The sequence below is a fragment of the Gossypium hirsutum genome, chromosome D11, assembly GCF_007990345.1.
Source record: "Gossypium hirsutum isolate 1008001.06 chromosome D11, Gossypium_hirsutum_v2.1, whole genome shotgun sequence".
Taxonomy (NCBI): Eukaryota; Viridiplantae; Streptophyta; class Magnoliopsida; order Malvales; family Malvaceae; genus Gossypium; species Gossypium hirsutum.
In genome coordinates this window covers 41,023,598-41,046,081 of record NC_053447.1, presented here as the reverse complement: position 1 = coordinate 41,046,081, position 22,484 = coordinate 41,023,598, and the positions used below count along the sequence as shown (strand labels likewise).

At 33.7% G+C, this 22,484-nt stretch overlaps 1 non-coding gene across 1 annotated transcript; it reads left to right on the top strand.

Annotated features, from left to right (window-relative positions):
• Positions 1-6,661: 6,661 nt before the first annotated feature.
• LOC121223924 (small nucleolar RNA R71) lies at positions 6,662-6,765 on the top strand. The gene has a single exon (XR_005921390.1). It is a non-coding gene; the product is annotated as a small nucleolar RNA R71 (small nucleolar RNA).
• The last annotated feature ends 15,719 nt before the right edge of the window (positions 6,766-22,484 follow it).

Below are 22,484 nucleotides of genomic sequence, written 5' to 3'. Positions count from 1 at the left end.
CAAACTAGTTTTATTGCGAAGTATTATTTTCTACTACCCTTGTATGTTTGCGACCCCTTATATGCATACGAACCCTTAAGAGCGTTAACCTTGCTATTTAGAGATCCCTATTAAAACATGAAAACCCTTGCATGAATAAACCCTTTTTATTATAGAGCTCGATTGCATTCGAGCCTATGATGTTTTTTTATGTTCAAAGTTAGGTAGTTTGTGAACCCGTGTTTTTGTGTGAACTCATATTGTAGTGCGAACTTATGTTGAAATTTGCTATGCAAACTTATGTATGTGAACCCTTCCTCTATTTTTTTATAAGCTTTTATCTTTTGCATTCTATGTATGAAATTATTCTATTGCTATGCTATAACTTATCACAATAGATGTTGTAAGTAAGTGGTGCGTTGGACGTTAGGTTGGGAGTTAATGGAGAGTCACCTCAGTGGCTAATGTAGCTCGCCAAATTTAGGTTTGGGGTGTTACATTTGTTTGTATTAGAGCTAGCCAGGTAAGATTCCACCGAGCCTAAGCCAGCCAGGTTCACAAGGCTAATTGTATGACAGGTAAGTTCGCCAACATAGCGAAAAGTAATCGCCAGATTTGGCATAGTAAGTTTTCCAAAATTGATAACACAAATCCTCCGTATTATGAATAAGTTTTGAGGTATTGTGTGTGAAAATGTTTGATCTGGGGTAGGATTGGGAACAACATCACCTTGGTTCGACTGTATCTTTTGCAAGATTAGCCTCAGATCATCCCTCTGTTGTTCGCCATTCCAGTAAGTAGTATTTTGGTGAACTGAGTTCTATTAAGTGAGAACTGTGTTTGCAAGTATGTCTGTAAGTTACCTAGTTAAGTATGTTTAATTTCTTACCTAAACCAATATCTCGTGCACATTTAGAGTAACCAAGAATGCCTCCTCGTAGAGTGAATGCGAACCGTGTGAATGAAGCTTCCAACCCTTCTGAAGGTGACAAGATTTCGACTATTGATAAGCGACCTCACAGGGCAAATGTTCTAGAAGGTGGCATGGATCCATTAGTGCAAGCTATGATTAGGGCTTTTCAGCAAGCTGTTGGTGCCAACTCTCCACCTATGAACCGTGGACTGCCACTGGAGCGTCTACCACCTCTAGGTGGTAGGGAATTCAATGGTGTTTGAGGATCTAATCCTACCAAGTATAAATATTGGCTCGAGGGTGTTGAGAAAATCCTTGAGCAGATCACATGCTCTGACAATGAGAAATTGGGATGTTGTGTCCTTACTCATCGGCGGAGCCCATCATTGGTGGAACACTATGAAGCAAGGAACTGTTGCGAATTGGTTAACATGAGAGTTCTTCTTGGGAAATTTTAAGAAGAAGTTCATGGGCAAGCAGTATATGGAAGCCCGCAAACATGAATTCATCAATTTGGTACAAAGCGAGCTATCTATGGTTGAGTTTGAAGCAGAATTTGTGCGACTAAGCCAATACGCAACAAAGATGGTCTTACAGAAGAATGACCACTGTCAAAGGTTTCGCTTTTGACTGCATCGTGATATCCAACTTTATTTGGTGACCAATGACACTGCGAACTTCGATAAATTAGTTGACAAAGCCAAAGCTATTAAGGAAATTAAGGGTCAGCAAACGAAAGTTGGAGCGGGAAAGCAAGTGTCAGGGAGAGCATCCACGTGACTTACAAAATTTCGGCAGGAATGTTAAGAGAAGTTTCAGATCAGATCACTCACGACAATGAAACAACACTCAGGATGGCAGCGAGGGTTTGCACAATTTTACGAAATAACCATATAGCACAATTACAACATTTCCAATAGTAAGCATCCCCTTAGCGCCCTATTCCCGCTCACCATCTTATTTCTCCTTCTCTCACCTTACTTGTCTCTCCATATATCGGAAATCATAGCATGATATACTAACTATGGCTAGCCTACAAGTTTTTATGCACTTGGGAATGAGTTTTTTTCTATTTTTTTGTGACTTTGTGACTTTTCTCTTTTTTAAGACATCTCACTCAAGAATGTTTTTCTTTTCACTAACTTTTTCTACTCATATTTCTTTTTTGAAATTTTCTTTTATTTTGCACTAATCTAAAGTTACCATATCCTACTAATCTTTCCTGTTTCACTCTACTTTTATAAACTCCACTGTGATGTATTTACTTAACCCTTAATACAAATGGCCAAACGTCTATAATCGTGCAATACAGGACCAAAGAAAAAGGGTAAATGTAAACTAACATTTCAATCTTAGTTCTTTGTATTGAGGTTCATCGAGAAGTGTCAACATGCTCAAAGATCGGTACTAAAGATGACATATAAATAGGACACCTTTTTGGCTCTGGATGTGTTCCAAACAATGCCTTAGGTCATCCCTAAATATCTCAACATACACAAACTTAAGAAACCAAACAAACTCAAATTCAACCATTTATCATTCATAATAGCATGCTCGTTTCCCTATATTTTCTATATCATTTGGTACAGTTGATTACTTAATACCTATTTATAGTGTAACATATAAAAATTTAGTAGTCTAATGTTCAAAAATTTAAAATCACCTACCATCATGCCAAATTTATTCATAAATACAAGCAACCTATTACGTATTCCTAACCAATCACTTTTATTTCTACAAGCTCAAGCACACCAAAAGACAAGCAAAATTAAAAAAAATCCCTATGTTACCCCCACACACTTTAGTTGACACGTTGTCCTCAATGTGTAGCCCAAAATAGATAAGGAAAGAAGTTACTTGATTGATTGTGGTCACTTCAACTGCTAATGGTGGGTGCTTCCTCCTTTGATCGTGTTAAGCTCAAATTGTTTGTGTCTCATTCATGTTGGGTTCCTACATAGAAAACTTAAACAAGATGCAATAAAAAAGAAAACAAAAAAAACTACTATTAGTCCTACTCCTACAAGGTTAAAATTAAAAGTATCAGACAATTAATACAAGTTTTCCCAAAAATAAAAATGTGCAATCATCCTCTTCAAAATTTATCTCCTCACTTCTGTCATCCTCGTCATCCTCCTCGCTATCGTGCCCCTCTTCTTCTTGTTCTATATTTGTTGGCCCAAACATGTTAGGTGTATAATTGGGGACCTAGATGTTGTTTTGCCTAGCAAATTCTTGAAAAAGTGGTCTAGATTCTTACATCCACTAAATCATCCAATCTAGCTTTGGATGACTACTCTCACAAACTTTTTGTTGAGCTTATGTCAACCTCTGGGATGAAGCTGGTGTAGCTATCACTTCTTGCTACCACTTGTTCCAATCTTTTATCTGTTTGGCTCGCAGCTCAATGTAGTATTGGAGCAAGGTGTCACCGATGATACTTCTAGAAGGTTCCAATGACTACTTAGTGGATGTCATTGGTAGTCTTGCCTTTTTGCATAAGGCCGTCACTAGATGAGGAAAGAAAACTCCCACCTTCTTGCTATTAATGCATCTTTTTATGTTTTGGTGAATCTATTTACTGGTGCAGACCTTCTTTTTTTGCAAAATAGCATAGAGTAAAATTGTTCTAAAAGTATTAACGTTAAAAACATTTAAAGAAGATACTATTCGTGTGCATTCAAATTGAATCCACATCTTATCTTCAGGAAACATAATTGCTTGATGAAAAGATACTGGGATATTGGTACTTGCGTGATATTTCCATTCACCCCTCCCTTTAGTTAAAAATTTTATAATACTATCCATTTATCTCGGAAATATTCTAGACTAGTTTCATCAATAAAATCATTCTCATAGTATGGAGCATTATAAAAGTCGCAAATAATTTGAGGGTTTACTCATACTTCTTTCCCTCACACAAGTACCATAGCCCACATATAGCCTTCAGTATTTATAGACTCTTAGTCCCATAAAGATGAATAAAACACCTAGACAATAAGGACCACAACATTCTCTTTCAGGATCATCCAAAAACGTTCCCACCTATGATATCTTACTACAGGCCATATTTCCTTACACGGGATCATCAACAAATCAAATCCCCTTTCTTGGATGAAGGTTTTTCCTTGTAGTTCTGTAAAATATTTTCCTATATCTGGGTTTGCAAATTTAGGAGGTTTGGACCCGTCGATGGTTCGGGTTCATTGGTTCTTCTAACTTTTCTAGGAGGCTTGTTTAAACAAAGAACTAAATCAAGCAATATCCAATAAAACAATAAAAAGTTTGAGTGAGGAACCTTTAACCTCGAAGAAATCTTGAAGTCCTTCCTATTCGTGTTGGTAAATGGTTGCTTTGTGTGCTCCCTTAGTTTGCTACACCGAAAGATATTGAATGATGAGGGATCCCTACTAGTTGTAAGAAGGAGTTTGAATTTAAGATTTTAGGGTTTGAGAATTTTTAGGAGATTTAAGAGGATTGGGAGGTTAAGGAGATGTTAAGTATGTTTATAAGGGGTATTAGGGTTAAAAATAGGTATTTTAAATGGTAAAAGTCAGGTAAAACTAAGTTTTAGTCATCGAGTTGCGTAATTGGGTCGGGTCAACCCTGCAGAAAAATTGCAGTGATGTCCCGACATAATGGTTCCGTGTCGCAACATCCTTGGAAGTGTACCGTTGTCATGACATGGAAAGGTTTCATGTCGCGACACATCTGTTAGTTTGGAGATATTGGAGAAACTGTCTACTATGTCGCGACACGCTGGTGCCATGTTGTGACGCTGATATGCTTTTCGTCAATTTTTGTATTCTACGCGCAGTGTCGTGACACAGGGTTGTCGTGTTGCGACACCGACTCTGTTTTTAGCCCAAATTTCCATCTTTGAAATGTTTAGGTCTAATAATAAACATGTATTAAACAAAAGTGAGAATCTAAACTATAGGGTTAGTTAAATATATAATAATTTTAAAAAAATTTAAACAATTCAAAGAATTTTAAGTTTTACTGCCAAATTCATTCAACAGTATTGTCAGTTCACAGATGGACGATCTTCTCGTTCTATCAGTATTAGTCTATCATCCGTCGTGCCATTCCACCTTCTTCCACTTGTTTATTTCCTTGAACCTATTTATCCTATCTGTACGTATAAGAAGAAGTGTGCCTTGATCCGGGAATGTTAGAAATAGATACATTTTTACACTGTTCTCCTAAAGTTTTTTGACTTTCCTCTTCACTAATTTAATGGCCATATTTAAATATTTCTATTTCACCATTGATTTTCATGGTTAGTTCATTTTTTTTCTAAATCAATAGTACACCTAGACGTAGCCAAAGAGGGTCTTCCTAATAAGATCGATATCTCACGATCTTTTTCAAAATCAAGCACCACAAAATCTACAAGGATAATGAAACTTCGTACCTTAACTAACCCATCTTTGAATACCCCTTTTGGATGTACTGAAGACCTATCCGTCAACTGTAATGTTATCTGAGTAGTTTTAAGCTCCCCTAACCCAAGTTTTCCAAATATTGATAGAGGCATCAAAATGAATACTCCCTATCTTTATGGGTATAGTGAAAATCACGGGGTCTTTCAATTTCCAAGATACCTGTCTTGAAATAATCACGCTATAGGAATCATTTAAATTAACTTATTCTCCTTCCTTAATTTTCTTACGCTTAGCCATCATCTCATTTAAAAACTTAGCGTACTTGGGAATCTTCTCAATTAACTCAATTAAAGGTAGGTTAAAATTTAATGTTTTAAATAGGTTTCGGAAACTTACAAATTCATCCTCATCCAGCTTTTGTTTTTCCTCTAGTCTTGAAGGGAATGGGGTTTTCGCACCGAGAGAATCTTTAGTTATTTCTTTCCTTGTCTCTATTACCGGTGTGGTTACCTCCTCTGATTCTGGCTCAACTTCTGCTTCTAAGGATACCTCTTGAGGATCATCATTATTCTCTGCAATTGTCTCCAGAGTAGTGGCTTCTAGGCTACTCAGTACTTTGCTCGATCAGAACGTAATTACTTTCACGTGCTCCTTACCTTCTCTTCGTGGATTATCTTCCTTGTTGTTGGGAATACTTGTTCCATTTTTTCTTTTGATGTCACCTGTCATACTCATCAATATTTGATCCTTGAGTCTAGTAAGTTTTCTTGTTGAATTGGTTCACTCAAACTACACCTGCTTGACATCCGTTCTCATTGACTGCATCTCTCCCCCAATTCTGTCCAGACATTGACCACATGCAGTATGGTCATTTGGGTTGGCCCTATCCTAGGGTTTCTGCAAATAAAGAGGTTGGTAATTAGTTATTTTAGCTTGATTTGAATTATTACTTGCTCATTGATTCCCTTCCCATCTCTGATTCAAGTGATCTCTTCGACTGGGATTATATGTATTAGAATAAGGATTTCCACCCCTATTCCCAAGGTAATTTACATCATTGACAGGATTGTTGATATTGTGGAAGAGCGATTTGTCTCCCACATGCATAGAAGGTGTTGAAGCAGATTCGATACGGTTGAGTCTATCTACTAATTGTTGATACTTGTCATCCTCTTGGATAAATTTTACAGTGGCGGGTTTCTGACCATATGTGAATTGTTCAATTGGCCACTGACAGGAGTTTAGTGCCATATTCTCAATGATTTCGTGTGCATCCTTGTACGTTCTGTTCATAAGGGCTCCTCCTATTGCTCCATCTAATCCAGATCATGCATTTGTATCCAACCCATTATAAAATACCTATAGTCACATCCACTCAGGAAATCCATGGTGCGAGCATTTTTGAATTAACATTTTAAAACGTTCCCTTGCCTCATAGAAACTTCTCCCTCCATCTATCTAAAAATAGTAATCTCTCTTCATAGTTGATCTGCTTTGCTAATTGGAAAGAACTTCTGTAAGAACTTTTCAGCAAGCTCATCCCATGTCATGATAGACCCTGGTTTCTACAATTCTAGTCAAGAAAAGGTGTTATTGTCACGTGTGGATATGCTAAGCAAATTATGCAAGTGTACACGTTAGATCAAGTAATAAAGTGACAAGTGAGATCGTCTCCACAAGGATTGCTTAGGTATAAATTGGTCAAGTTATTATAAAGGAGTGTGTTTAATGCTATGGAAAAAATAAAAATAAGAATGTAGAGATAATTAAGGATAATTGAAGTGTGTAATATGTGAATTCTGTCAAATAAATGAAAATGCTATGGCAATACAATAGTAAGCATGTAATGGAAATTACGAGAATGATTACATGAATAATATGTAAACAAGTAACAACTAAGGATGTGAAAATAGAGATGTTACAACAAAGGTTAAAGGATCTACGATGTTGAATCGTAAGGTTGGGATTACTGAGAATCTACCCTTAATAACCAATAATGCCTTGGAAAAATCAATTTTATTCTACTACTCGGAAGAGACTAAAATGGCCTGCTTCTTTCGAGAGCAAGACCTCAAGTTACCTTGCCTACAGTGATATATGTCTATAGGCCTTTAGCATAGTACCTAGCATTGCTTTGTCTTATTTTCGTATGGAACACTACTCATGATTAAAGACTGCTACAAGTATTCATTTGAATACTTGCTCATACCATTCAATTTCGATCTAACTAACCTAACATTGTCAATATTAGATTAATTTCATAAACATGTTACACATTCATCTATGTCGAGATTATACGCATGAGATTTATTAATACCATTGAATGAAACAGTAAATTAACACTAATCTAGGCTTTAGCCATTAAAGGAAATAAATGTTTCATCAAGCAATCCCAACCCTATGAGATTAACTCATGGGTTGGTAAATAACATCCAAATTCAAAATAATATTCAACATCATTTTCATCAATTAAGATCACAAAGAAACAAATAAAGAATAAAAGGAAGAACTTAGGGAAGATGGCTTTCGCCTATCCAGCCCACAACTCTGGCAATGCAATATCTTGTGATTGCCTAAAGGGACTACCTTCTTCTTCTCCCTTTCTGACTATACCTTGTTCTCAACCGTTATCCTTTACTTTTGTCCAAGGATTTTTCCCAATTGTCTCTCTAACCATCTCTCCCCCTTTTTCCACTTTCTTGTGGGGTTTTATACCTCTTCCTTTAGAGTAGACCCATCATCCTATGATCCCATGAAATTTTTCCTATTTTTAGGCTAATTTTTCTGGTATATGTACAGCAGGGCTAATAACGATTCAGTGTTGATTGGGCCTTTTCCTAACATTTTCAGGCTTTCATATTGGCAAACTGTCCAACTTTTTGCCAGGACAAACCTTCACTCCATTACTTTATTTCCTCATTCTGCACCTTCCACTCAACAAACAAATCCTTCCCGCAAACAATTAGAAGTAACATGTAATAACATTTAAGCACAGTCCAAGCCTTTTAATGCAATTTTCTAAAAATACTAATGGAAAATCCTAAAATGCAACTAAACTTACCTAAGTACAAGCAATTAACCAAGTCTAAAGGCATAAAATATAACTCTTTCCAAGAGTTATCAGTTACAAATTAAAAAAAAAGGGAACAAACAAAGACAAATAGCATCATTAGTGACCCTATTATACTTAAAAGTATCACAGAGTTGGAAAAACCATTTTAAATGCTGATTCGTTGTAACCGCCGGCCTTATTATACTTTCCTGAACTATGACCAGGCTTGGTAAGGCATAATCCCTTAGGCTTCTCTTGTTTCAGGCCATATGTACATTTATAGGTAACTGTGGTGCTGGTGGATTTCCTAAAACGTTACCGCCATCGTCACCGAACAATGGATTTTCTCGTGGTACATTACCTGTAGTAGGTAGTGGTGGATCTTGCATCTGCTATTGTTGTTGCTGTTGCTGACGGTGACTTCTTTAGATTATTCTTTCTGGATCTGTGGCTGCTACAATAGGTGTGCTCCTATCACGAGTCATACACTAACCCATATATAAGAGATTAGTAACAATAAATAAAATCATATCTATAATTGAGAAATTTCCTACTTATTCTTTTACGTGCAAAAATTAAAATTAACCTAGTGACATTGCCTCCTAGACAACGGTGATAACAACTTGACCGTCTCAAGACGTACTAACATCCAGAGTGTGAATACTGCAATAAAATATAGAAAGACAGGGCGGTATTCACAGGAGTACAGGTCGAGTTGTATTATAGTTTTACAACAAATTAGGTGAGTACTTCAAGGATCGTACCTAAAGGAGGCGAGTGCTAGATCAATTCTAACCTAAACACTAAAAAATCTAATTAATAATTTTAAATCAGTTATACTGGCAAAAAATATGAAATAAAGGATTTTTAGGGTTTTATAATAACAGTGATAAAACAAAAAACAAAAAAAGATAAACTTCAAGAGATTAAAATGGGAGAATAAATCAAATTTGATTATGGGTTATTAACTCACTTCAGTAATCTCCATCAACTGTCATTTCGGGTTCCTCATCAATTAACTAGTCGCTACCCTAGCAGGACCCTTTGATCTTCCACTAGCATAACGAGTCAACTAGAACTACTTATCTTTCGACCTCACAGTTTAGACTGGTTTGGGGTTGAGGTGTTCATGGATGGGTAATACCAATTTTGGCTTAATTCCCACCTTGATGATTTCTCAGGGTTGCCAAGCCTAGGTTTTGTTTCACGTTCTTCCTTTGTCAAATAGTTTGTAACACCCCTTACCTGTATTCAACTCCGGAATAGGGTATGAGGCATTACTAGAACACTTACACATGTAAACATATTAAACCGAGTTACAAATTTTCATTCAAATTTAAACTCTTCAAATTTTTAACGTGCTTGTATAATTCTTTACAACATATCCTCAAAATATTATATTCATAACAAATAGGGCCTACAAGACCCGATACTTACTCATGTAATTCAAAGCTCCATTTCCATTTTATTCAATTCACAATCTTTCATGTTCACAATTCAAATCAATTTCTCAATCCAATATATATATATATTTCAATACTACACTCTCATACTATGAAACTTTATTTTCCCACATGAGCTTAAACCATGATCATCACATATCAAAGACAAATGTTCTTGACATTTTCATCGCATAGACCGAATTAATCAATGCAACTCAATGGTATAATCATCCATATATCATTATTATCACACACACACACACACATATATATATGTGTATGTCATGACTAAATTTCTTAAACATTTGATCAATTGCTTTTCAATACTGCAATAGTTCCTTCAGTACCAATACGTATTTACCATTCGATTTAACATTTACCGATTATAATCGGGCATATGACCATTATACACAATTATTTCATACATTTTATTGTCCTCCTCCTCCTCTCCATTCCACATCCTTTATGTATAAAACATGCTTAAATAGCATTATACATAATTTCACTATTCACTTATATTTAAATTCAAAGCTGTCTATTTGAGTCAGAGTCACTAAATCATTTTTATCCGAAGCTACAGAGCTCAAAATTTAGATCCGTTAATTTTCCTTGAAACTATCCTCACATATCTTCTTACCATAAAATTTTCAGAATTTTTGAATTGGCCAATTAGTACAGTTTATTCTTTAAAGTAACCCCTTTTTCACTGCTCAACATCTCTGACCTCTCTTCACTAAAAATGAATTATCTCATTGTACAGAACTTGGATGGTATTTATGTTTGTTCCCTTTGAAAATAGACTCATTAAGGATTCTAAGCATATAAATTATAACTCATAATCATTTTTTTAAAATTTTTAATTATTTTCCAAAGTCAGAACAGGGGATTCCGAAATCAATCTGACCTTGCCTCACTAAAATTCAAATATCTCAAAATGTATAACTCTTTTGCTTTCTCTGTTTCTTTTATGTAAAAATAGACTCCTTAGTCTTTCATTTAATATCTTATTCACTCTCTAATTCAATTTCCACCATTTTTGGTGATTTTTCAAAGTCACACTATTATTACTGTCCAACATTGTTTTGCTGCTAATTCTACTTTTTCATAATTTCACTTTCTCACTTTTAATCACTATTCAATTCAAAATTCACTTTTCCATTTTCAAGTCAATATTCAATTCAATTCCACACATATATTCATTATTCAATTACACTTAATCGTTACATGATCTCATGTATTTTCACTTAGTCAATTTCCCGTTGAACACTTGGAATATATACGGATACGTAGAGAATTAGCACATAAGTGCCACACTGATATGTAGCCGAAGCTACCACTGAAATGTAGCTGAAGCTACCACTGATCAATAACACTGGAAATGTCCACGGGCCTGCTCACACAAGCTGTCAGGTGTCTGCAACACATGCTAGATCACCCAGCACCCGAGACTCACTGTAACACTGTAACACTGATCTCTAGTGACATGTCACTTGTATCCACTTCTATTCCTAAGTTCAACCGGGAATTTACACTTAACACTTTATTTTCAACACTTTAACACTTGAATAATTCATGAATAATTTTCCTTCCACATTCAATATTGATTCACATATCAAATAAAATTCACAATTTATAAAAATATATTACTATTATTTACACATAACTTACTTTGATGCAACAATATAAAAATTTAGCAATTTAATCTTTAATCTTTTCTTTTCTCCGGTCAATGTCGATTCCAATTCTTTCTTGATCTATAATAACACATTTGAATTATTTAGTACTCACATTTAGCAAAACAGTCCTTGACTCAAACTTTGGCAAAATTACAATTTTGCCCCTAAATTTTTGCATATTTACACTTTTCCCCAAAGCTCGTAAATTAAACTTCATCCTTATTCTTATGTATTATGACATGCTGAACATTTTTCCCTTCTATGGCAACATCAAATTCCCACTCTAACACTTATGAACATTTAGTATTTTTATCGATTATGTCGTTTTACTCGTTTTTACTCAAAATCGCTTAGCAAAAGTTGCTTAACATAATTTCTAGCTTCATATTCTACCATAAAACATCAAAATAAACACATTTCACATATGGGTATTTTCCAAATATAAACCCTAGATTAAATTATTGCTAGAATAAGCAAAATCAAGTTACCGGGACTCCAAAAAAGTAAAGAACATTAAAAACGGGGCTTAGAATCACTTACAATGGAGCTTGGAAGCTTGAAAACCCTAACAATGGCTTCCCCCCTTTCTGATTTCGTCCAAATGAAGAAGATGAGCACAATTTGCCATCTTTTTCCCTTTTAATTCATTTTAATTACTAGATTACCAAATTGCCCCTAACTTAAAATTTTCCTATTTCACTTTATCTCATGCCCATTTTTGTCTACCAACTTAACCAATGGTCTAATTACCATATAAGGACCTCCAATTTAAAGTTTCATAACAATTGAACACCTCTAACATGTAGAACTCAACTTTTGCACTTTTTACAATTTAGTCCTTTTGACTAAATTGAGTGCCCAAATGTCGAAATTTTCAAACGAAATTTTCACAAAATCATTCCGTGAAATCGTAGACCATAAAAATATAAGAAAAATATATTTTTCCTTGTCGGATTTGTGATCCCGAAACTATTGTTCCGACTAGGCCCAAAATCGGGCTGTTACATAGTTGATCTATTGAGTAACCCTACAAAACAGTTAACAGATCATACCTCCACTCGCTAATTCCCCATAGAGGGATTAGTTCCTCATGACTTCCATAGACAATATATAATCAATGTAAAGAGAAAGAATGCTAATTAAATTGACAAGATAGAGTAAATGAAAGAGCCTGATTGTATTAAAATTAAGCACAAATCAGCATAGGTCGAATGCTTCCACAATTTAGATCTCTTGAAATCAATAAGAACAATTGAAATAAATCTAAAACCCTAAGAAAGAAAGAAAGCTAAACTAAATTTACAAGAGAGAATCTAGGCTACAGGATTGATGTTTACAAGAAAGAATCTAGGCTAAAGGATTGATGTCATAACATGTGCCAAATCAGCCTATTTATGGCTTTTAGGTGGTCGTCATCCTTAACCCTAGTTTAGTTGACGTCGTCAAGCTTAAAGTTTGATTGTGTAGACTAAAATGCCCCTAATTCATATTCAATTTTCATCACAAAGTCATTGTCACGATGCACCAGGACTTGCGTCGTGACATAGCAATCAGTATACTCCTCTTCAGCTATCTTCAAGGGTATGTCGCGACACCCTCAGCTTGTGTCGCAACATCGAAGGTAGACTTGAGTTTTCTCCATTCTCTTCCCTATGTTGTGACATTGAGTCATCCGTGTTATGACATAATGACCAGTATTCATTTAATACACCTTCTAATGGTCTCCTACACACTCATAAAGTGCGTTAGCTCACCCTTGGGTCTCATTCGGCCCCTAAGGTCAATAAAAGACTCAACTTGCACATTTTATTGAATCTAATTAAAACTAAGAAAACTTAACTAAAACATAACGAAAATGCTTGTATTCAAGCTCCTTAAATGTGAAAACCAGTTTAATCTACTACACCGAATTATGACAGATCACCTATGGCATGCCAACTATATCCAACAGTCTCAAAGATCACAAGGCCAAAATATATGTTATTAAACACACATATTACTTACCGTTCTCTGCACTTTTTCGTTATATGTTCACATTATATGCACAACATAATCACTATCATTTGGCACATATAACATGCCCACAATCAACTCTTTCATAATAGCCATCATAAGCTTATTTCACATGTCATACTATCACATTTTAATCCATAAATTCACAACATACCATCACATATTAAATCAATAGTATGAGAAAGCTTACACTCAGAATTTTGGAGTAGGATTTTTGACTACTTCTAAATTCACAATTAACGTAATGAATCGTGTCTACAAGCAGCGATTCCAAACACTCACTGTTCACTTTCGCCTAGACTCCGATAGCTCAAACTAGATTTTCCTTAACTCGTAAAAGATCCTAACGAATCCGAAGCTTCAACAAGTAAATCACACAAGAAGCACAATCAACATACAGTCAAAGACTCACTTCAATCAATAAAAAAGCACAAGCCTAAGCTAAATTCTCATGTAACCGAAACCTTCGACGTAACAAACTTGAAACTCAACTATCTCAATCTATACTCAATATTTTTGCCTAAATTTTTTTCCATTCATCTAATTATTGACCTACGATTGATTTTCAACCTTTAAACTATGCAAAACTACCCGATTCATGGTATTGAAATTTTTCAACATGTTATGGTAATTTTCACGAAAATTCATTAAACCTTAAGAAATATTTAACGAAACTTTAAACTCAGTTTAGAAACCATATATTCATATCAAAACTGATTGAAAAAATTTTTGAAACCTTGTTTTTACTCAAAATCCCAAAATCTACCATTAACGACCCAATTTCGACTTTTATTCAAAATATACGATTTAATAGGTCAAAACTCAATTTAAATGACTAGATAACATCTAAAACTAATATAAATGATTCATTACCTTAGCTGAAGAAGAATTGAGTGTTTGATCAAAAATCTGAAAAACCCAAAAGTTAAACAATGGAGAAATCTATGGTGTTTTTAGGTGTTTTTCTTAAAATTCTATGGAAATCTATGGCTTGAGTGATGATGGAAATCAAAGGAATAAAGTTTGTAAAATAAAATTGAGTGGGAAGTGCTTGGAGAAGCAACGGACGACAACAAAAATAAAAAATGATGGGGGTTTCGTGAGTTTGCTGTAGGTGGGGGAAATATTAGGTTAAATTTTAAATTTTGATTTAACTGCCTTATAAACACTCAAAGTTCATCCCCTTTTACAAATCAGTCCTCATTTCAAAATTGAATGTCTTTTCAGTAATATTTTCAAAAATTGATTTGATTTTCAAAAAGCCATAGATGAAAACATTTTTGGTTTACCATGCTACAAAATTCCCGAGCACATATGAGCTAATATCCCTAACTTACCCTAAAAAATTCCAAGCACTATTTTAGGTGTGACAATACTGAAGTGAAATTCTTGACAATGTTGTAAATGTAATTAAAATTCTTGTTAAACATGTCATATTCCTGACTTTATGTTAACAATATTGTGAATGATAATTTAATTATGATACTGGTAAAAATTGAATTCATGGGTACTTACTAAGCTATACTGTAGCTTAACACATGGTTGTTTAATGCGTAGGTGAATGATTGGATTGAAGCCCTAGATCGGCGATCGATCTTAAAACATCTCATCATATCACCAAGGCTTGGAAGAGAGTATGCAAACCAACTTTTAGTATAGATTATGACATGCATTTAGGTTTAATTAAGGTATATATGTATAAAATGCTAGTGAAAGTACTTAATGAAGTTTATATATTTTGATGGTTTAGAGAATTTGATTTGCAAGTGATTTAGTGTCCAAATATGGCATCTCTTGCTCTAGTTATCGTTATAACTCAAGTAAGGGGTGTTACAAAATTGAACAATTAATCTTTCCATTAACTTAAACTTATCTCTAACCTATTTCAATTAATAACCCATTAACTTTCGATTTACTTCACCACTACTTGAGTGATAAATTCATAACAAAAGTCAAAATAAATAAATGAAAATAATCATAAAAACAATAACTGAATAGTTGCAACCTCACTCTCAATCAAAGCATTCATTTCACAAACGTTAGCACGACGGCTACAATTACTTCAAAAGAAAACAAAAAAAACTTAATAAAAATAAAACTAATGTTGTTTCTTTTTAGCACACCTAATTGAAACCTAAAGATGTTTATTTAGTCTTTTTTTAGCTAATTAGGACTTAATTTGACTTGGGCATGAAGAAACGAAATAAGGAACAAAAAAGCCTATTTATGCTACACGACCCAGTGCATTGCAACATGCACGTTGCCTCACAATACCTATCATTTTTCTCTTTTTTTAGGCTCCTATCTTATTTTCGCTTGTATTTGAACTCACTCCTCATGCAGATTGGACCTAATTCAAGTCAAAATACTTATTAAAATATTATTACTTAAAATAACTAAAAAAGTAAAAGTAACATAAAACGTAAATATGATACGATGCATGAAATCTAGTCTAATTATGCAACTAAATGCACTTTTTTTAATTTTTTTGTGTATCAAAATTTTTGTGCTATTCATATGACACAATTACCAGTTACCACTTTATGTTCAATCACAAGTTCACTTTATCACTTACGTGATTCATATCACCACATTCTCATTCATAAATATAAATATGTCTCATTCAAAAAAAGTTTTCACTTAGATCATTAAACCAAAAGTTAATCATTTCATTAACAAGCTTCTTATTCTTTATTGAAATCTTATCTCTTAGCATTATTTCTCTTTGTTATGAATAACATGTAATTTCCCGATTTCTAATGGTGTCAAAAATTACGATTTTGGAACCTCTTTTCCATAAACTGAGTTCTTATATATTAAATAGATATATTTATGGAGTTATTATATTGATATATTAAAATTTGGTTAAGCAATTTAGTCGAATATGTGGTTAATTAAGGCCTAGAACTAAATTGTAAAATTTTAATCACTATAGAGTTTTAATTAGGAAAAGGCTTGGAGACTTAAATAGCAATTATACAAAGGACTAAAATGGTTAATAAACCAATTTTAATTTATTGTTAGTGGATGGTGATGGAAGATGTCATTAGATTAAATTAATTAATGATTAAAGTTTAATTAATCATAATTTAGTCAATTAATTAATTAAGATTAATTATAATTAAGCATACTATATAAGTAAAATTTGAGTGGAGATAAGTCATCATCATCTCCAACTCAACCATCCACCATTATAGATTAAATGGGAAAAGCTTTTGAAACCCTTATTCATTCAGCCATCCATTTGCAAGTAAGTCTCTATCAATTTTTCTTTGATTTTCATAGATTTTTTTTATCATGAGAGCTTGATTAAGCTAACCCATGTATCAATTTGTTCAACTGGTGAAATTTTGATAAGTTTCCATTGTTGAGAATTGGTTGAGTTAGGTGTGAAATTGATAGAAATTAGGCTTAGAATATGAAAAGGACTAAATTGTAAAGCTTAACAAGCTTGATTGTTAGCTTTGCCACATTAGAGACCAAATTGAATAAAATTCAAATCTATTATGAAATTGTCGTAGAAATAGGAAGTAGAAGGCTCCTCATAAGTAAATGTGAAATCAGATTTTAATCCGAAGCTTTAGATCCAAAGTTGTGCTTGCCTCGGGTTTAGGGACTAAATTGAATAAATTAAAAAATATCTTTGATCTTGTATCTGATTGTGCATTGGATGGAAATTGATAGTGTTACATGTTTTATGACTATTTGTAGCTAACGTCGATACAGAACCTTCGAGAAGGAAAGAAAAAACAAAAGTTATCAACGAGTGACTTAGAAATCTAGTTTGTACTTTTATAATTCGGGATAAAAATAATGGCTTGCATATGCATGTTTGCTGACTGATGAATCATTGAGGTGAGTATATGGAGATATTATGAAATTTTTTAATTGAGTTAGATATGGAATTCGATATAGAGGACTAAAATGAATAAAATGGAAATGGCATAAATTACTTGAATTATGATATAATGGAATGGGAATTGAGTAGAAATATGTTGTATGTTATGAAATAAATGTGTATAAACGATGATTTGAATTGTAATATGTATATGATTGAAAAATGGTATATGTACTGAATTCTAAATGAAATTAAACATTGGTACCCTATTAACTAGCCAGGCTGAGTCAAATATAGTTGGCATGTCATAGGGTTGAATTGTGTATGGGATTATGTGCTTATGTGCCAGGATGTGCCTCGTGTGCTAGGATGCACTTTATGTGTCGGTATGCACTTCGTGCTCCAGTATACACTATATGTACCAATTTCCCTTACTTCGGTTTATCCGATAACGCACTTCGGTGCTAGTTGATGTGTTGGTTGGATGATCCGTGTACCCATCCAAGTCCTAGTCAGGTTAATAGGTTTTAAAGGGTAAATTTATTAAATGATATCCAAACGAAATGGTATGATAATGATATGGAATTGCTTGTGCATATATGTGAATCAATGTAAAGGAAGTATGAAAAAGCCTATGTGAATAAATTGAAAATGAACCCTAGGGGCTAAAACGAATGAGATTGAGTCAATTGACTCCAGGATAGGGATTGAATTGTAAGTTACAAACGTAAATGATGTTAATTGAATATGTCATTAGTTGGTATAATCTTAAAAGTAATAAGAATGTGTGTAGCTCATTATTGATATTGAATTTGTTTGTAGTCTAATGATTAGTAATTAACAAGTAAATAGAGTTGGTTATATATGTTGCAATGTTGGATAGTTTGGTTTGGTATTGTTATAAGTATGCTTACATGTATTGAAAGATGATGAGAATGGTTGGCATTTTAGAATATGGTTTGGTTGGATATTAAGAACATATATGCATTTAATTGTCTTGAAATATATTATCAATGTTTATGTTTTATCATCTTGAATCATGAAAGTAACATTGAGCTTTATCGCTTAGCGTATAGTTTTGTTTATTCTGTGCACAGGTACAGGTATCACTTGAAGCCCCGGGAAGTGAAATCAGCATCCATATAGCAGTATTCGACTCAACCTAAGTTTGTATAGCTTTTTCATTATGTCAATGGCATGTACCTAGGAATATTTTGTCTAATTCTAGAAATGGTCAAAATGATTGTATATAAATTGTGAATATGTGAAAATGGTTTTGGTCATATATGGAAATTATGCTAATAGCTTGATAAGTATGTTTTGAACATGTTTGGTTGTGTGGAATGAATGATTTAGGGCCTTGAGGCCAACTAGTGTTAAGTATGCTAGATTGGATCAAAGGAAAAATGAGGACATAATGGTCTGTCATGGAAGTCGCGACTTCACACCCTGAATGTTATGATGTCAGGCTACCTCGTCGCAACATCAACTCTGATTTATTTTGAAAACCTTACAATTTGGTCTTCAAGTTGGAAAGCTTGGCTATTATCTTCAAAGTTACAACACCAAGCCTTGGAAGCCACAACACCCACCTGAAATATTTTGAAAACTTTTCAATTTAGTCCTTAATCAACCTCGGAACGATATTGAGCTTTCGTAAGCTCGTATTTGACCCATAAATGATTGTTTATCATGGTTTACATATGTATTATTTGTATTTGGATATTAAATGTTGTTAATTTGAATATAGCCTGTAACACCCCATACCCAACCCAATCACCAGGTCCGAGCTACAGGATGCCACATGCATTTCTGAAGCAACTACGATTGATTATATTTCAATTCCATCATTAAATTCCCAAATACAAGCATTGCATGCATAAAAGACGAAAAATAATCATTTCTAGGTCAAATACGAGCTTATGAAAGCTTAATGCCCCTGAGACCGAAAAGGACTAAACTGTAAATATTTCAAAATATCTCATGTGGATGTCGCGACTTCTAGGTCTTGTTATTGTAACTTTGGAGACAGTAGTCAAACTTCCCAATCTGAATATCAAATTATAAAGTTTTCAAAAATAAAATAGAATCGATGTCCCCACAACTATTTTTACACATATAATCATATTTTATTTCTTAATAATACTTTTCCCACTAAGCCATGGCATTAAAATTTTCATAATACATTACTAGCTCATTTCCATGCATTTGAATCTAAGACGTATTAATATTACCTCTTTTTTTGTATTACTAATTATCTCAACACATCAAGCCATAATTACTCAAATTTAATATGCATAATTTCTTTAACCATTTATTTCGCTAATTATCCAAACTCATAATTATATTATCAAATGAATGTTAGAAATTCCAAAAGTACTTACCTCTTAGATGAACTAAGATTCAAAACTAAGTTTTTCAAACACTTGAATCCTTTTTTTCCTTAGCTTGGAAACCTCCGCTCCACCAATTCCTCTTTTCTCAACATAAAAAATATGAGCAAAAATATTAATACACCGGCTTAAACAGTTTTTTCATACCAAAAATCTGAAAAATCATAGGTGGAGGTGATGGAAACATAATTTTTTACCTTGATTGAAGTTTTCTCTCATTAAACCATATAAACACTAGGTTAGAGAATATAAAATTGATACAGGAATCAAACTTGGAGTGAGTTTTATCTTTGTTTCTGGTAAAAGAACTAAGATTTGGTTGAGATTTTGACTCTAATAATTATTATAAATTTTCATAAATTTTAATAATTTTTTTATAATTTTATGATCTTTTCTATGTTTTTATAATTCTAGAATGAGTCAATTACAGCTCTGATCACTTTTGATCTTTCTAGAGGTGTATTTGGTACTGCTTCCTTGATCACAGCAATAATAACGTCACCAATATGAGCATATCGGCGATTACTAGCGCCTAGGACTCAAAAACACATCAATTCTCGGGCCCCGCTGTTATCTATTACATTCAAATGGGTCTAAGGATGAAGAAAAAAAGAAATATTGTTTATAAGAAAAAGGAAACTAGATAAATGGGTATTTAGATTTATTTTATACTTATTTAAAAAATAATTTTATTTTTTTATTGACGTGGCACTATCATATCAGCATCCAACAATGACGTGGCACTGCACATCAACATTCAGTGATGATGTGGAACTACCACGTCACTGACTAACAATGACATGGCATTACCACGTTAATAAATGGTACTGACGTGGCATCTCTTCACAACCACGTCAACATTATTGTTAAATTCTATCATCAACATTAGTCAAAGGGCCTATTTAGCCAGTTTTGTTAATTCAATGGCTCAATTAGGTGCAAAAAGTTCAAAGGACTTTAATTGAATTTTTTTTGAAAAATTTCGAGGGTTATAATATCATTTTTTATTTAATTTTCAATATAAAATTTTGGGTAAACTACACAGATGGTTACCCAACTTTCAAATATTTTCATTTTAGGCACCCAAAATAAAATATTTACAGTTTCAGCACTTATATTACATAGTTCGATCATTTCTGTAACGCCCCAAAATTTTTAATTTCGTTATTGTGAAAATATGACACAAATATCTATCAGCTTTAGTGGCTATGTGTTTTGGGAGTGTTTGAGAGGTCCCAAGTTCGAGCCTTCACTTGGGAAAATTTTAGTATTTTGAATGAATTAGGCCTTACTCTTGTTCAATAGGCTTTTATTTTATTGTTGGGTAAATTACATTAGAATGGGCCTACTGGTTTGGTGGTTAAATGGTGTGTTATTATGGTGGAGGTCTTGTGTTCGAATCTTTATGCAACCAAGGGTATTATTTTTTTGCTCAGATTTCGGGATAGAGTTGTGTAATAGGGGGATTCTGAGTAGTGAATGTGAAGTGGGAATTAGGGGAGAAGATTAAGGGATTTTTGGGGTTATCATGATTTTATTTTATTTTATTCCCATAACTGAATTTTGACTCACTTTCCAAAAAAATTCTGCCGTCTATTCTTCTCCCACTCCTCTGGCCAAAATTCTCTGAGTTTTTCCATCTTTCTCTTCTTTTTCTTCTTCTGATTTTTCCCTAATCCATTTAGTTTCCTTCATTTTCGCACGCGGTTAGTGCTCGCTTAGTTTCGGTAAGTGTTTCTCTTCGTTTCTGCCATGAATCTCCTAGCGACTAAAGTGGTAATGTTTTTTCTCTGTGATTTGGGCATAGGGGGAGGCTCAGACTAGTGAATTCAGTGTTATTGTCTTAACAATAGTTAAGCGGAGGGTTATCGTTGGTGGTAAGTTGGGTTTCTGTTTGTTCTTGGTTGTCAATTCACTTGTAAATCTGTTAAATTGATGTTAAGTATCTTAATTATAGGCTTTGGAGTGCTTGGGGACTGCTTTAGCATCAAACAAAACCAGTGTACCCGAAACGCAAAAAAAAAATGGGATTCAGCGAAAAGCCGAAATTGCTTGCTGTTTGGATAACAGTAGTAGGCTAACTTTGAAAAATCACCATAAATTGTGGAAATCGAATTAGAGGATGAACAAAATATAGAATTAAAGCTCATTGAGTCTAGTTTCTCATAGAAGAAATGGTGTAAGTAATGGAATTGTAAATCGTGAGGTATGACAAACTTTTTTAGACAAGGTTAGAATGGATTTGGGTTCCTCCGTTCTGACTTTGGAAAATTCTCAAAAATTGGAGAAAAATAATTAGGGGTTAAAATTTACATGTTTAAATTATTAACGAGTATATTTTTAATAGAAACAAATGGAAACATCATCTAAATTTTGTACTAAGAGAATTAATTTTTAGCAAAGAAGGGACAAAGCTGTTAGACAACAGAAAAGGGGTAAGTTTGACGATTTTACTATACTTATTGGCTAAACCAAAAATTCTAAAAATTTTATGGTATAAAGGTATTTGAGTCTAGTTTCAAAGACATCAAGCGGATCTTAATTCGAAATTCTGTAGCTCAAGATATAAATAATTTAGTAACAGTAACTCAAGTAGACAACTTTGAAGGAACATATAAGTAAATAGTGAAAACATATATGAATAATTAACTAGCACGAGTTACATTAAAAATGGATAATATGGCCAAGGCCAATTTGGGCTAAGTGGGCCACATGGGCGTGTGAGCCCATTTTCTGAAAAGTTCTGTAAGGTTGCACGGGTCGCCCAAGTCGACTGTGAACCTACTGTAG